Genomic DNA, 11577 nt, shown 5'->3' with positions numbered 1-11577 from the left:
AAGTGTGCATCAAAAGGCAACTCGCTCCGTAAGTGCAGCACTCTCAGTGTAAAGTGCAGTGCTTCAGCATGAAGTGCTATACCCCAGAGGGCAAGGGGGAGGTCGTGGGGAGGCACAAACCCGTTACAGGTAGACATAATATGATGTCAATCTTGTTTTTAAAAATACATACATACATAGTCTAGATGCCACCAAGAGCCAATAGTGAATATTTCTGGAAAGTGGGTGAAAATGATTGGTGCTCTTCACATTTTTTAATTTGCAAACATGAATCGGCACTATTTTAGGAAACCTCCCTAATAAAATGTATCAATAAATGAAAGGCATAAACATAAAGGTGACAAACATCCCTGCACTTACCACTAGAAGGAAAATGATCCACCTGGAGTCTCCCAAGTACCCCTCCCTCAACACTAGGGTCTAAAATGAGCCAGGTTTGAAAGCTGGATATTTATCACCCTTGGTTTAACTCATGTGCCTTTCTAACTAATGTGCCTGGGGGAGCTGTAATATCACTAGTTGACATATTCAGTGACATACACTGTGGGAATTAATGAAATAATGGTTGGGAAAGCAGCTACTACAGGATCAGTCACTGTAGGTTCTGAATAAGGTTTCCAAAGAATGGCTTGAAAACTACACAAGGCCTGAGTGGCCACAGGAGCAACCTTTCTCCAGGACCTCCTCTGGGCCACACACTGCTTAGATATTAGACATATACTATATCAGACATGAAACTGTGTGAGGTAGGGAATATTATTTCCTATTTCATTGATGAAAACACAAGTAATGGGAGTCAAGTCAAGGCAGGGGCATGCAAGCAGGAAGCAGGCGAGCAGGATTCTAATCCAGGCCTGGGCTGGCAGAGCTCCAGCTATGGCTGTCAAGCCCTGCACCTCCTCTGCTGCACTTGGTAGAGGGAAGGGGAGGAGCTGATGCCTCTGCTTCTGCACAAATTATCCTCAGGCCCAGGTCACACTCAGCTGATTTTTAAAAGCACACTAACAGCGGGTTCTCACCGTTTGCACTCCTTATGCTCCATAAGGTGCCATGAACGCTGAATTAGCCAACACTGAACCACTGCTCCTGGGGAAGACAGGGCCAGGAACCTACCAGCATCCCCTAATGACGCTTCCAGCAACTGACCAATTTACAACTTTATTTCATGTATATTTCTGTTTAAAAACACCCTAATTAATATATTTTGTTGGTTTATGACATTGAATTCAAAGCCAAAAGCACTATAAACCATATTTTCTCCATAAGAACAGTCATAACCTTATTGTGCTTAGGGACACTATTTAGCACCTCAGCACTATGCTCAGGGGTCATTTTAGTGAAATCACCACCACCAACAACAACAACAAAAAATCAGAAAAATGCTACAAACATGGCAGGAAATAAACTATAAAAGGTATCTTTTGGCCTCTAGACTCTACATTCCTGATTAAACTTGGCAAGACTGGAGGAGAAAGAAGGAAACAAGGGGCCAATAAATCTTCCTGATGGAATTCATCTTCCCCTAACATCTAAAACTCCTAACGCCTCAACATCTGTTCACTCATTCATCAAACTTCACTGAATACATACAAGTGTTATGCTACCTATACAGAATAAATTATGCTCGTCTCTTCTGGTTTCCTAAGACCCTTAATTAAAACAGAACAAAGTGTCCTAAACTAGTGGCTCTCCGCCCTCAAAGAACATTTGGAAATAGCTGGAGACATTTTTAGTTGTCACTACTGGGGGACTCCTACTGGCAACTGATGCTGTTAAATATCCTACAAGGCACAGGACATCCCCACAACAAAGGCAACAGCACTAACTTAGAGAAATCCTGCTCTAAGCAGAAATTGTTCTTCTGTAAAAAGTTAATGAAGTATTCTAAAACAGTGTTGTCCAAATAGAACTTTCTGGAAATGTTTTATATCTGTGCTTTCCAACACAGTAGCCATGTGTTACATATGATAGTTTTTGTATTTTTCATTCATCGCACAAGTTAATTAATCATTTAATTTAATCATAGCCACATGAGCAAGTGGCTATCATATTGAATAGAGAAGTTATAGAATACATCCAACTTAAGAGATAACTAAATGCATGGTATGAAATTCAATTGGAATCCTCATGAAATAATTAGCTATAATTGATATCTTAAGAGCAGCAAATAAAAATGGACTACTAGCAGACAATACTGAATTGTATTTATTTATTTATTTATTTTGGTGTGCTGTTTGTCATCCTCATTTTTAGGATATGCTTAGTAGTAAAGGGTGAAATGTCAGGTTCACAGTGTGAGATTAAAAGTGACTAAGAATGATAACTAAATTCTATGTGAAATTCCAAATTGGTTTATGGAAAAAATAAAGGACAGTGGTAAAAAACCTGAAAAAAAAAATCTATAAAGTCTATAATTAGCGGTATTGCACCAACGCTAACGTCTCAGATTTACTAATTTTACTGTGATTACATAAGATGTTGACATTGGGGGAAGCTCGGAGAAAGGGATTTGGGAACTGACTGTACTATTTTTGCAGTAATTCTTTTAAGTCTAAAATTATCTCCGAATACAAAGTTAAAAAAGTTATCCCAAGAGCTAAAGGAAGTTTTCAGGAAAAGCCCAAAATGGTTAACATGAACAACTACGCCCATAGTTGTTAAGGTCCTGTACAACCTGTGCTCCTGCTGGCCCCTCCAGCATGCACTCTCTCTCTTTCTCACTCTCCAGCCACACAGGGCTTCTTTTCAACTGCCACACGCACTCTGCACATGATGAGCACCCACCTTTACAGGACAATCCCGTTCTTACAAAACCTCTCACTCCTAGTAGCCCTGCCTCAAGAGCAGATTAAGTTCCCTTGCTGTAATGGAGTTTTACTCAACCACAAAGAAGAATAAAATGGTGTCTTTTGCAGGAAAATGGATGGAACTTGAGACCATTAGGTTAAGGAAAATAAGCCAAACTCAGAAAGTCAAGAGTCATTATGTTTTCTTTCATATGTGGAGGCTAAAGAGGAAAAAGGAAAAGAAAGGTGAGGGCTGGGGACATTACTTAAAATCAAAGGGAGGTCAGTAGAGGACAGGAAAGATACTAGGAGGAGGCAGGAAGGGAGAGAAAAGAGAAACACTGGAAAGGAGAAACACTGGGGAATGATATTGGCCAAATTACATTGTTGTATCATGTGCATGTACAAATCCATAACAATGAATCTTACCATTTTGTACAATTAAGAACTGTGAGAAAAAAGTTGCTTGCTATAAACCCCATAATACTTTCACCTTTCTCTTTCCTTACATACAACACCTTTGGTTTTATTTGCATGGTTGATGATTTATGTGGACTCCACAGAGGCAAGACCATGTTTAAAATTCACCACAGTGCCAATTGTGTAGACACACAGCTCCATGTTTAAACAAACTCAGGAAGTTCTTAAGAAGTTAGTGGGATTCACAGTCACACGTCTGTAGTTTCTGACTCATGAATCAGATTAATAGAAGATGGCGGCGAAGGGAGTGCATCAACTCCGTGTACTGAGTCACTGTGAGGGAAAATGACGAGTTAGAATGGCTAAATGCTATCTTGTTAGGAATTTCCAGCAAAATTGGGGTGCTCCAAAACCTAGTGGAAGGATTTTCAGCGCACGAGGATCAGATTCGGGGGCTCAAACGCGAGCCATCTGTCTGCACGGAGGGTCACGCTGCTTATTCAGCAAATTGCCCCGCGGCTAGAGTCTGCGGCGCGCGCTGGGAAACGATGAGCTAGCGGCGCAGAGATGCAGCACTGCTGATTCTGCGGGCTCCTGCCAGCTGTGCATTTGCTGTGCTCAGAGCTGAATTCTGGTTTTGAGACGGGGAAAGGAAACGGTCCAGTTCGGTTCTCCACACCGGTCAGACCACAGAGGAAGCCAGCGGCCACCATCTTGGAGAGCTGACGTCACCATCCTTGTTTTCTACTGATCGCAGCTCTTTCAGCTATAGAACAGGTAATTTCAGGCTGACATTTGTCTGCGTCTCGCAGACAAATTGCTCAGACTTAGTGCAAAATAACCCGCGGAAACTGCTTCTTGGAGCCTGCTCCTATCGGAACATGCACCGAGCCCGGAGTGGCCGAGTTCCGGCTCCCGGAGCTGCTCTGGCCCAGGGCTATAGAACCCGCGAAAACTGCTCCTTGGAGCCTGCTCCTGTCAGAGCATGCACCAAGCCCGGAGAGGCCGAATTCTGGCTCCCGGAACTGCTCTGGCCCAGGGATAAAGAACCCGCAGAAACTGCTTCTCGGGCCGGGTCCTGCTGAATATTGTGGAGGCCAGAGGGGTGGAGCAGAGCTGCCGCCCAGGCCCGGAACAGGCCCAGCGACCCGCCGGTGTGGCAGTCATGTCACCCCATTTGGAGTAGGGGCAGAGCAGAGCCGCCGCCCAAGCCTGCAAAGTAGACAGACCTGCGACCAACCGGCGGAACAGGCCCAGCGGTCTGCCAGTGTGGTAGACACGTCACACCATTTGGAGTAGGGGCAGAGCAGAGCCACCGCCTGCATCCGGAACATACATGATAATGAGAATATCCTCAAAAATCTATTTTCCCATGTAGAACATATTTGGTTTCAACTTAAAATATTTACTATCCTAAGCCAAATTTTATTCTCAAATGTCATGTTCTATTCACTATTCCAGGATGAGCAAGTAAGGAATATATTATGAAATGACAGTAAGAGTTCCATGTTCCAGCATATACTGGAGTGTAACCTGTGTATGCCAATGTGATCTCTCAGATTAGGAGAATGAGTTTAATATGAGTGAGCATTACAATATGACTACAGTACAAAGCACTTCTCAATTTAGGCTGCACAAAACGGCCTCCCCAATACAAAATAGAATGGGCCTCTTCTCTAAGCAGCTAATCGAGCTATTCTTCAACTATCATTTGTTAATATTCATCTTCTATAGGATTATGTTAAGGCAGAATATATCCAAAGAGATGTGAGTAGAATGGTGAAAGTGCTTGAACTTAAGCCACATAAGTTATGAGAGAAGAACTAGGAATAATTAGCCCAGAGAAAACAGTGCTTGATTTGGACATGGCTAAATATTTCCAGCTCCTTGAAACTCAACCACAGCTACTTTGTCAAAAACATAATTAGATATATTATTCATGATGTTTCATAATCTATTTTTTCTCCTAACTCATTCAATGGGTTCATACTATTGGTTATATGTATTTTTATAAATTCATTTTTCCATATGTATTTATACTTGACTTTCATAATTTATTTGTGTCACTCTAGTGTCTACCCTGTTGATTAGTGCTATATTTTAATTCAGATTCAAAGAATACATGAACTTTCATAGAGTTTGGTGTTCTTGAACTTATTTTCCTAAATTATGATGTGTGTATTAGCAATTATACCATATAATACACATTTTCCTTATTAGCTATGGGACAAATAAACCATATTCCTGTGGTTGGCTAATTAATGTATTTTATCTACTTGTTATTTCTTTTGCTACCTATCTCCTGACTCTCTTTTGTTTCCTAACATATTTCAAACTTTTCTTGCCTTCTAATAGAATTAGATAGTTAATGTAATTCATACCCCATTCATGTTGTTGTGATTATTGATAGAATACCCGACATAGTAGACACCTGCTGTTTAATTCTTGATTGAGTTCATGATTTTTTTTATTTTTGGTATTGATGGTACTGATGCTCACCTCAACATTCCTATATAGGTGGCAATTATTGCTATAGATGTCAAAGTGGACAGCAGACACTGTACATCTGTTGCTAACAGTAGTGCTATTCCTGGCTCCCACTTGCTGTAAGAGGGGCTGGGAAGTGATCAGGACATTTCAAGATCATAGAGTCGAGATCTCACTGTGGAGCAATACTCACAACTCTGCCAAGTAAGTAACAGCAAATCTCACTCCACACATGATGATCTAGCCCCACCTGATCCTTCAGATTACTTCAAGGGCAGAGAATTGGGGAAACAAAACCCTCAACCCCACCCCCAAAAAACAAGGTCCCAAGTAGGAACAATCAGAGGGGCACCTCAGGTTGCACTCTTGGATATCTACTCATTAAGCAAAAAAGACAACTATCCACAAGAGGACTTAAAAGAGAAAGGAGAATCCATCTAAATTGAGGCACAAGTCTAACCAAGACCCCTGAAAACATGAGGAAATAGGCCAAGAAATTTCCTCCAAAATTCAGAATCTCCTAACAAAAGATCCGACTGATATGGAAGTAGATGAAATTTCAGACAAAGATTATAAAAATGGTTATTAAAATGTTAAACTAAAAGAAGATCTAAGCAATGAATGAAGACAGCTAATATTGGAGATAAAAGAACACTTCAGTAAAGAAATAGAAATATTGAAAAGAAATCAGTCAGAAATCATAGAAATGAAAGATACAAATCACACTTCATGATACCTTAAATGTGGAACCAACCTAGATGCCCTTCAATAGATGAATGCATAAAAAAAAATGTGGCATATATATATGGAATGGAATATTACTCAGCAATAAAGGAGAATAAAATCATGGCATTTACAGGTAAATGGATGGAATTAGAGAAGATAATGCCAAATGTTTCTGTTGATATAAGGAGGCTGATTCATAGAGGGATAGGGAGAGGGAGCATGGGAGGAATAGAGGAACTCTAGATTGGCCAGAGGGGTGGGAGGGGAAGGGAGAGGACATGGGATTAGAAATGATGGTGGAATCTGATGATCATTATTATACAAAGTACATGTATGAAGACATGAATTGATGTGCAAAAACTTTGCATAAAACCAGATATGTGGAAAATGGTGCTCTATATGTGTAATAAGAATTGTAATACATTCTGCTGTCATATATTAAAAAACAAACAAACAAAAATTCCACTGGAAACCATCACCAACAGATTAGATTTCATTGAAAACTTGAGTCCTTGAGGTCAGAACTTCAACTTCAGGCCTCCAAGACAGGGTAAAGGCTCTCAGATGGGGGTGTTCTGGTGGCCAGCATGGAGGTGGCAGGACCAGCTGGAGCTGGGGGAGTCACTAACTCTGAGGGAGAAGTCACCCAACCAGAGGGCTGAAAGTCCAGGGAGGGAGCAGAGGCCCCGCGGGGGTGACTGAGCCCCTGGTGGCAAATCTCTAGTCAGAGTCCAGGACAGGCCTCTACCTTTAAGGCAGAGTGCCAAGGTGACAGGAACCCTGCACTCCCCGGAATTCTGAATGCTTTGGTCATAATTGATCCCTGCAACGCTCCAGGACATTCAGCTGGAAGGTGGATGGTCATAGAGCGGTTTTTAGAGCAGAGCTGAGGGCTCTCTGAAGCTCTAGCAATGTTTTCGTGGTTTAGAGGTCTAGGCTTCGGCTTGGGCCAGTCCTTGGGTCAGGTGGGAGGCAGCTTGGCTTCCCCCACTGACCAAGTCTCCAACTGCATCATAGATAGGCCTGTGGAGGTCTCCAAAGCTGTGGAGGAGAGTTCACTTCGTTGTCAAAGAAAAAAAATTGAAACCACAGAATCAAGGTTGAGATCAGAGAATACAAGACTTAAAAAGTATTGTACTGATCTGGAAAAAAAGGATGAAGCATCACAGCTTCAGATAAACCTTCAATCTACAAGTTACCAAAATCAGCTGCAACAGAAAGAGGTAGACATCAGCCATCTTCAAGCAAGCCAGATGGCACTACAGGAGCAGGTGTTGAGCCTGCAGTCAGCTGCTCAATCAGTACCTTCAGGAGCGGGTGGTGTACCAGCAACCAGCGCACCTTGTTCATTTGGTTATGGATTCAGCCATCATTTGTCACCTTTTTGTGATGATGCCAAGGACTTTAGTGACATAATTTCATCACAACAGGAAATAAACAGTTTGAAAAATGAAGTTTCAAGACTTGAATGTGAAGTTGGCCATTGGAGGCGTAACACGCAGGCACAAGGAACAAATGATTCAGATCAAAGTGAAATCATCAAACTACACCATACAATTAAGGTCCTGGAACAAAACCGAAATCAGGACATGGATCATCACCAACATGAAATGTCCGTTTTGCAGAATGCACATCAACAGAAACTGGCAGAGTTAAATCACCAGCATCAACAGGAGTCAAATGACTATGAAGGACGGATCGCAGAACTGGAAAAGCTGTTACACCAAGGTGACTCAGGAGTTACAGTCACTGATAAGTCTCAAGTCTGGGAGATGCAAAACACTATTCAGGTTCTACAAACTGAAAAACTAGAGTCCACAAGAAGAATCAAAGAACTTGAGGATACAATCAAAGTCATAAAGAAAAAATTATCTTCTGCAGAACACGAGAGAGATGTCCTGAAGAGAGAAAAGGAGCGGCTCAGTGTGGAAAAGAGACAAGTAATTGAAGAGTGTGAAACCCTGAAAGTGGAATGTAGTAAATTGCAGCCTTCTCTGATGGAGCAGAGTGATCCTGCTGCAGAAAAGGGAACAATTTCTCCGCAGAGTTCATCAGTGGGAGAAGTGTTCAGACTCCAGCAAGCCCTGTCTGATGCTGAAAGAATGAGACTGAGTAGTTTAAGACAGGATACCAGCCTTGCTGAAGACAATCTGAAACTTCAAATGCATGTCCAAGTTTTAGAAAAAGAGAAGTCATTATTGAGTCAAGAAAAGGAAGAACTTCAGATATCACTTTGCAAACTGAGCTGGGAATATGAAGTCATTAAAAGTGCGGCTTCAACAGACATGAATTTGAATGTACAAATACATGACTTAACACTGAACTTGGAGGCTAAGGAGCAAGAGCTGTATGAGAGTATTAACGAAAAGGAAATGCTGATAGCTCAGTTAGAATATCTGTACAGTGAACACCGGGAAACCACAAAGCACATGAATTGGATAATAGATGAGCTATCAAAACAGCAAAATGAAGGAGATGGTCTAATCAAGAAGTTGAAACAAGATCTGAATGATGAAAAAAAGAGAGTTCATCGACTTGAGGAGGATAAAATGGAGATAACTAAAGCGTTGCATGTACAGAAAGACAAGTTAACTGAGAGTGCACTGAGCCTCTGTGGTTTGCATTTAACCAAGCAGAAGCTTGAAGTTAAAGTCAAAGATTTAGTAGGTCAGCTACGTCGTTCACAAAAAAGTAGTTTAAACATCCAGCAGGAAAACCTGGAACTTAAGGAGTACATTAGCCAAAAGGAAGAGGAACTATGTAGAGTTCAGAACCAGTTAAGACATGCTGTTAATGAAGACTCTAATTTTAAGGATGACTTGCTTAAAGAAGGGGAAGTTGAAATTACAAACTTGAAGCAAAATCTTGCAGAAGTAGAACAGCTCAATGAAAATTTAAAGAAAGTTGCCTTTGATCTGAAAATGGAAAATGACAAGTTGATTTCAGCATATGAAGATGTAAGGCATCAGTTGGAAGAATCTATTGCTGGTAACAACCAACTTTCTCTAGAAAAAGACACTATTATGGAGACGCTGAAAAGAGAGAAAGAACAGATACAAGTAGAACTGTGTCAGGCCAAAAAGAGACTGTTGGAAGAGGCAAACAATTACAGGCAGACTATTCAGGAACTCTCAAATGTATGTAATTGGAATACCTCTGCCTTACAGCTGGAACAGGAGCATGTAGTGCAACTCAGTCAAGAGAAAGACTTTGAAATAGCAGGACTCAAAAAGAATATTGAGCAAATGGCTACTGATCAAAAAGAAACTAAGGAAATATTGGCATCTTGTTTAGAAGAACAGAAGCAATTGATGCAACTTATAAATGAGAAAGAAGTTTTTATTGGCCAACTCAAACAAGAAAGTTCAGAACTGCAAAAGGATTTAGATAAGTGTTCTCAGGCCTTAAAACAAAATGAAACTTTAAGGCAGACCATAGAGGCAAAAGACCGAAGTCATAGCTCCACGAAAGAAGAAAACAGACATCTGCAAGAAGAATTGGAAAGACTTAGGGAACAGCGGAATCAAGTTGGAGCTGTGGCTGAGCCTCAAACCCTTGATAGTATCACAGAACTAGAATCTGAGGTATCTCAACTGAATGTCATCAAGAATCGTCTGGAAGAGGAAATTACACATCATCAAAAGGTCATTGAAGATCAAAACCAGAGTCAAAAGCAACTACTTCAGTCTCTACAGGAGCAGAAGGAGGAAACAGATAAATTCAAATACCAGTATGAGCAGATGAAGGCTGCACATACCCAATTGTTTTTTAAAAAAGAGAAGGAAATTAAGAATTTGCAGAAAACCATCGAACAAATAAAAGCCCAGGGGCATGAAGAGACACAGGACATTCAAACAGAGAATGCTGATAGTTTTCCAGAAACAAAAGTGAAAAGCCTTAATATAGAAAATGGGAGTGAAAACCATGCCATATGTAAAGCCAAAATGGAAAAATTTGTGAAAAGAATCAAAGGACGAATCCTTGAGATTCAACTTTGTAATTCAAAGAATGTATCTTTAACCAAACAGTTCAATCAGCTGTGTAAATATGAGGTTGAGAAACTCACTGAAATTATCCAGCAGAAAGACGTGGAGAGAGGAGCTCTTTGTGCTAGAATGTCTCCAGTTTCATACACCTAGGATGTCCTTGACCTCCAGCAGCAACTCCAGACTTCATTATGGAAAGAGAACAAGGATTATTTGGTAGTATACATTTAACTATTTCAATTGTTAAATTCAATTTTCTAGGTGTTAAATATAGCCATTTTGAATGGGAAGATTCAAAAGTGTCCCCAACATACCCTTGAGACCAGAGGAGCAAACGAGGCTTAATAGTTCTTTATCAGGACTTTTTGTTCAACATTGTCCAACTACTAAAACAAAATTACACTTGGAGGGCCCAGATATGAAATTTAGTGGTTCAATTCTAAGATTCTCTTTATCAAAATTCTTTAATCAAAACCTATCCATTTCACTATTTCAATTGGCTACAAAGTCACTTCAGGTTAAATTCAATTTTCTAGGTGTTAAATATGGCCATAAGGAAAATGATTTCTACACGTTAAATGTGAGTCAAACCAAAAGTCTTAATACATCAATCATTTCCAATGGAAAAGTTAATTTGTAAGAATGTATCATTAAAATCTGGACTGTTTATCTAAACGCTTCTCTGGGTTATCAAAAAAAGGATTTAAAATTAATCTTTTTATTTTTGTAAATTAAGATAAAAGATGAATCAAGAGTTTCCAGCTTGAGCTGGGTGAAAGTCGGAGAGGAGAGAAAGCAGATTATGTGGCAATTGCTTCTCTGACACCCGTAGTTTCTAGAACCATTAAGAACATTTTTATTAAAATTAATTTAGTATGAAACACATTTTTAAATACAAATTATATTATAATTAAATATAAATTAATATTATTACCTTTAATTTAAATTTATTTTAATAATTAATTTTATGATAGTTTTATTACATTTATTTTAACTTTATTTTTTTTGATGTAGCACTTAAAATTTTATTTATATTGCTTTTTAATTTAATAAAATTAATTTATATTCAATTACAACATAATTTATATTTAAAAATTTATTAAATTTTATTTAAATTAATTTAATAAAATGTAAAGAAATGAATTTAAATAAAATTTAATATAAATCTGATT

The 11577-nt window shown here is 39.5% G+C and overlaps 1 pseudogene; it reads left to right on the top strand.

Annotated features, from left to right (window-relative positions):
• Nucleotides 1-7330: 7330 nt before the first annotated feature.
• Nucleotides 7331-10636, top strand: LOC143411418 (thyroid receptor-interacting protein 11 pseudogene; annotated as a pseudogene).
• The last annotated feature ends 941 nt before the right edge of the window (nt 10637-11577 follow it).

Source organism: Callospermophilus lateralis, chromosome 12, assembly GCF_048772815.1.
Source record: "Callospermophilus lateralis isolate mCalLat2 chromosome 12, mCalLat2.hap1, whole genome shotgun sequence".
Taxonomy (NCBI): domain Eukaryota; kingdom Metazoa; phylum Chordata; class Mammalia; order Rodentia; family Sciuridae; genus Callospermophilus; species Callospermophilus lateralis.
Note: the sequence above shows the minus strand (reverse complement) of the source record. Positions and strands in the feature narration are given on the sequence as shown.